Raw genomic sequence first — 6615 nt, forward strand, 5'->3', positions numbered from 1 at the left:
CATTTGCATTCTAGATCTCAGTATCCTCAAGTGTGCGGTGTTAGGTGATAAACGATATAATTTGGGGGCCATTATTTCTAGGAGGCTACATCTTAATGCTAAAGATAGAGATTTATTTGTTGGGATTTATGCAACTCGTTTAGCTAACTATTGTTGGGGAACGTAGTAATTTCAAAAAAGTTCCTACGCACACGCAAGATCATGGTGATGCATAGCAACGAGAGGGGAGAGTGTTGTCCACGTACCCTCATAGACCTAAAGCGGAAGCGTTATCACAACGCGGTTGATGTAGTCGTACGTCTTCACGATCCGACCGATCAAGTACCGAACGCACGGCACCTCCGAGTTCTACACACGTTCAGCTCGATGACGTCCCTCGAACTCCGATCCAGCCGAGTGTTGAGGGAGAGTTTTGTCAGCACGACGGCGTGGTGACGATGATTATGTTCTACCGACGCAGGGCTTCGCCTAAGCTCCGCAACGATATTATCGAGGTGTAATATGGTGGAGGGGGGCACCGCACACGGCTAAGAGATCTCAAGGATCAATTGTTGTGTCTATGGGGTGCCCACCTGCCCCCGTATATAAAGGAGCAAGGGGGAGGCAGCCGGCCAAGGGGAGAGGCGCGCCAAAGGGGGGAGTCCTACTCCCACCGGGAGTAGGACTCCTCCTTTCCTTGTGGGAGTAGGAGAAGGGAAGGGGGAAGGAGAAAGAAGGAAGGGGGCGGCCCCCCTCCCTAGTCCAATTCGGACTAGCCCATGGGGAGGGGTGCGGCCACCCTTTGGGGTCTTTCTCTCCTTTCCCGTATGGCCCATTAAGGCCCAATACGAATTCCCGTAACTCTCCGGTACTCCGAAAAATACCCGAATCACTCGGAACCTTTCCGAAGTCCGAATATAGTCGTCCAATATATCGATCTTTACGTCTCGGCCATTTCGAGACTCCTCGTCATGTCCCCGATCTCATCCGGGACTCTGAACTCCTTCGGGACATCAAAACTCAATAAAACTGTCATCGTAACGTTAAGCGTGCGGACCCTACGGGTTCGAGAACTATGTAGACATGACCGAGACACCTCTTCGGTCAATAGCCAATAGCGGGACCTGGATGCCTATATTGGCTCCCATATATTCTACGAAGATCTTTATCGGTCAGACCGCATAACAACATACGTTGTTCCCTTTGTCATCGGTATGTTACTTACCCGAGATTCGATCGTCTGTATCTCGATACCTAGTTTAATCTCGTTACCGGCAGGTCTCTTTACTCGTTCCGTAATACATCATCCCGCAACTAACTCATTAGTCACAATGCTTGCAAGGCTTATAATGATGTGCATTACCGAGTGGGCCCAGAGATACCTCTCCGACAATCGGAGTGACAAATCCTAATCTCGAAATACGCCAACCCAACAAGTACCTTTGGAGACACCTGTAGAGCACCTTTATAATCACCCATTTACGTTGTGACGTTTGGTAGCACACAAAGTGTTCCTCCGGTAAACGGGAGTTGCATAATCTCATAGTCATAGGAACATGTATAAGTCATGAAGAAAGCAATAGCAACATACTAAACGATCGGGTGCTAAGCTAACGGAATGGGTCAAGTCAATCACGTCATTCTCCTAATGAGGTGATCTCGTTAATCAAATGACAACTCATGTCTATGGCTAGGAAACATAACCATCTTTGATTAACGAGCTAGTCAAGTAGAGGCATACTAGTGATACTCTGTTTGTCTATGTATTCACACATGTATTATGTTTCCTGTTAATACAATTCTAGCATTAATAATAAACATTTATCATGATATAAGGAAATATATAATACTTTATTATTGCCTCTATGGCATATTTCCTTCAGTCTCCCACTTGCACTAGAGTCAATAATCTAGTTCACATCGCCAAGTGATTTAACATCAATAATTCACATCACCATGTGATTAACACCCATAGTTCACATCTCTATGTGACCAACACTCAAAGGGTTTACTAGAGTCAATAATCTAGTTCACATCGCTATGTGACTAACACCCAAAGAGTACTAAGGTGTGATCATGTTTTGATTGTGAGATAATTTTAGTCAACGGGTCTGTCACATTCAGATCCGTAAGTATTTTGCAAATTTCTATGTCTACAATGCTCTGCACGGAGCTACTCTAGCTAATTGCTCCCACTTTCAATATGTATCTAGACCGAGACTTTAGAGTCATCTAGATTAGTGTCAAAACTTGCATCGACGCAACCCTTTACGACGAACCTTTTGTCACTTCCATAATCGAGAAACATGTCCTTATTCCACTAAGGATAATTTTGACCGCTGTCCAGTGATCTACTCCTAGATCACTATTGCACTCCCTTGCCAAAATCAGTGTAGGGTATATAATAGATCTGGTACACAGCATGGCATACTTTATAGAACCTATGGCCAAGGCATAGGGAATGACTTTCATTTTCTTTCTATCTTCTGCCGTGGTCGGGCTTTTGTCACGACCGGATTTTCAGGATATAAATTCCCAGAAATACGGCCTGTGAGCTCACCAGCCCCAGGATTACTGTTAGCTGATGAGGCACCAACTTGATACAAGGAAAAACCAAGCAAGTACAAAAATATGTAGTACAAGGCCATTCAGGCCTAGGAGTACAACATTTGGTTTCTAATGGTTGAGGGCGGAAGCGATTGGGTACATCTGCGTCTATGGGGCTCCATTTCCCACAAGAACAGCTGACCAGGATAACTCCTATCTTCGCGAGGCTGCACACGTCAACGCGTAGGTTCCGAAGTGGACACCGCGATGCTTAACTCCGAGCAAGGAATCTGGCCAAGACAATAGCCAGGGACAAGCCAGTGAGTACGTTTGAATGTACTCGCAAACATTAAGAACACGGGTATAATAAATCAAAAACATGCTCTGGATTATTATGTGATCACACGTCTGTCACGAAAAGGTACGAAAACCATGATGCACACATGTGGTTAAAATAATTCAAATTAAAATACTGGGGTGCCAAACGAGTGTCTGAAAGACTCCTCGAGTGGGAAAATGCGAAAAAATAATGCAGGTGCCAAACGAGTGTCTGAATGATTCCTCGAGCGGAAAATGCGGAAAAATAATACAGGTGCCAAACGAGTGTCTGAATGACTCCTCGAGCGGAAAATGCAGAAATAATAATGCCGCAGTCGGGCGTCGGGGCGACACCACATAAAGGGCTTATAAAAGATAAAAGAACAACAAGCATGCCGCAGCCGGGCGTCTAAGCGACACCACAGAAGGGCTTATAAGAAAATAATCACAGCGAATATCCAGCAGGTAGGACCATCCCAGGGATACTCGATAATATACGTAATATAAATGGTTAGTCCAAAATAATAAAGATCATAATCCATAGGTACCATAATCATAAACAATAATCTGTACAGTTGTTTCTCCATCCGAAAACCGATAATTTAGACAAGTCGTATCTCCATCCGAATACCGCTACAGAGTTCTAGTTAAATCGTTCTCCATCCGAATACCGTTACCAGACTCAACTCAGACTGTGGTCTTTGCTCAAGGACATGACGATCCAACAGGATATATCCTCTGCAGAGGGAGTACCATTTTTCCACGAGTAACGGGATTACTCAGTCCCTCGGGACTAATTCCGTCTATGATCTTTTGATTGAAAACACGCCTGACCTGCACACACCAGCTTAACTCACCAGTGTCTGGAATCACCCACGACACCTGCCAAGCAAAACTCTAAGTGGGGAGGCTCCAACCTCGACGTAGCATGGGATCACAAAATTTATACCGCGCGCAAACTGGGGAAGCTATCCCCTTCGGCTACAACCGAAACACCCATGCCCCCGGACCGGATGACTGGCTTTAATCCATGGCCATGGGACCCTCATCACGGCCTCTCTGTACGGTGTGTGCTTTGGAAAGGGGTTGACAACCTACTGAACCATACCCTGTCCCCTGCAGGGACACGTGGTGGCACCGACAAAGAAGGAAGCTATTGATCAAGACTCGGTCTACAACTGACTCCGGTGGTCCAGGAATCCACCAACAATATTACCAGTAGTGAAATAAATCAGCACTCCTCGAGCCTCACCATGCTATGCCGGGCATACTCGTCTCAACGAGGGATTAGGGACAAGCTCGTGTCTACCCAAGACCACGACTTTCCCGGCTTCCTACCGGTGTGCAAGAGAAGCTCACGAGGATGACCCAAATCACTAGTGTATCCTTGCTGACCACAAAACAACTCCAAAGTGCACTCATGCATGAGACCATATCGATACATAAACTATCACACACTCCAAGTCAAAAGGTGTTGTGATCGCATCCAAACACCACAACAAAATATTATGCCAGAGTTCAGAAATGCTTGCCTTCAAGAGTATGCAAAGGATGCACTTATTGGAAGCTTTCCTTTTCCTCCAAAAATCCTATTTTGCAAAATACACAAATACAAATATTTCAAACACAGTACCAAAACTTGTCTCAAATATTTTTGAAATAAATCTTAAAATAAACTAGATAAAATTTGAGAGAGGTAGGAAAAAGAATCAACTCATTTGGAGTTTTATTTTAAAAGCTATAGCCAGTCAAAGTTTGGTCAACTCTGTTTTTAAATAAAACCAGAAAAAGGGAAAACGCTTCAAGGGAAATACGCTTTCGCAGCAGAGAAACGTACGCGGGGTTTTGCGCCTTCACTTAAACAGAGAGAGGGCGGACGTGCGAGTCGCTGACAGTGGGTCCAGAGGGCCCACTAGTCAGGTTTGACTGGTCTCCCTCTCCCTCCTTTCTCTGTGCCCGAACGGTGGCGAGGCTCCGGCGGTCGCCGGCGACGAACGGCGGCTCCTCGAGGGCATCTGCGGGCAGGGATGGGTTGGCTAGACCGAGGCGATCCTCTGGGTGGTTGTTGGGTCGGCGGAGGTGGAAGGGGTCGCCGGCGGCGAGCCCCGCGGCGGGGAAAAGCTACGGTGGTGAAGTGCTATTAGCGCTCCGGTGATCTCCGATCGAGCTTGGGTAGCTGGGCAGCTCCGCAAGGACCAGAGGGAGCGACTGGTGGTGCTAGTTGGGCGAGAGGGTGGCCGGTTGCGACGAATTGCACCGGAGCCTAGCGGCGGCCGAACTGGCCGGAGTTGAGGAGGACGGTCCTCTCCGGTCAATCTGCGGCTAGGGGAGCTCTACGGGGAGTGTCCGATGTCGTCTGAATGCTCGGAGGGGCTTGGGTTCCTTTATATAGGTGCTCAAGGTCGGACCGTGGTGGTAGAAGATAGGATCGCCGGCGATAGCCGTTGCTGTAGTTGCAGGGCATCGTGGCGGCAACGAACGCGTCCCGACGAGTGGGAGGATAAGCACGGCCTGTGCTCTGAGGCAGCTGGCGCGCGCTGGTGGTTTGGGCGGCGCCGTCCATGGCGGAATCCGCTGCCGACGCCGGCGTGCCGCCAAGGGCACGGCCAGCGGCGCAGCAGGGCGCCAGAGATACCGTGGAGCAGGGGGCGGCTAGTGCGCGGTTCAGCGATGCAGAGGGGGCCAGGGTCGGGTCGCGTCGAGTGCGGCAGTGCGGCGTGTCGGCGTAGTGCGCGCGCGTGCAAAACGTGCGCTCTGGGCGCGCCCAGAGCACGCATGGCACCTGCTCGACGAAATGCCAGCGCGCTCTAGAGCTCGAGGGTGGAGCTGGCACTGCACAGGATGGAAGTAGGGGTAGCAAGACACTCAGTGGACAAGGTGGATAGGTCAGGAGTCCAAGTCCACAATGCAAACCAGAGAGCTTGCCAAGAATGGCTGTGCACACCAGGTGTTCGACATAATGTCCAGTGCAGTTAGGCAACTCTTGGAGTGGCCAAAATCTCCAGATCAGGGTCTCTTTAGATGCAGGAGATGGTGGTAAGGTTAGTTTAGTAAAAACAGAAAGTTGATAGTGCAAGCTTTGCAAAACTCCAGTTTTGGACAGAAAGAAAAAGGGTTTAAAGCATGCAGTTCAAAGCCTCCAATGAGCCCAATCTCCTGGACTTAAGAGTTTGGTAGGGAGGGCTACAAGTAGGAGAAAGCTCAGGGTTACTAGAGCAAGGAAAAATAAGGTTGCAGTACAAATCATCAAATTGGACCAGAATGCAAAAGAGGCTGATCCACTCAAATTTTCCAAAGAACATCCCTGGGTTTTTGCTTGAAGATGAATGGTATGCATCCACTGACATCTCCAAACATTTGGAAAAAAATTTAGAAGAATATTTAAATGGGTTGTAGTGCAAAAGTGCTTACTGGACCAGATTGTAAAAGTTGGTGTAGAGCTCAAAATCTCCAATGGTCAGAAGGTATTCTTGCACAAAAGTGATGTGGAACCATCACATGACATCCCCAAATTTTGGTGGAATTTTTAGAAGCATTTATCAAATGGTTGCAGTGCAAAAAGGAGCTCCAAATTTATGAAAGATCATTTTAAAAGAATTAAAACTTATGAAAAATAATTATGCAAATAAATCCACTGATAAAGGATTGATTTTATAAGGAGGGCACACAAGCCAAAATTACACTTTGAAGGTTTTTCCCACAAGAGGCATAAACCCAAAACCACAAAAGGTAAAACTTGACAATTGGAAAAGTTTTACTTCTTGGCAACAT

This window comes from Aegilops tauschii, chromosome 4, assembly GCF_002575655.3.
Source record: "Aegilops tauschii subsp. strangulata cultivar AL8/78 chromosome 4, Aet v6.0, whole genome shotgun sequence".
NCBI lineage: Eukaryota > Viridiplantae > Streptophyta > Magnoliopsida > Poales > Poaceae > Aegilops > Aegilops tauschii.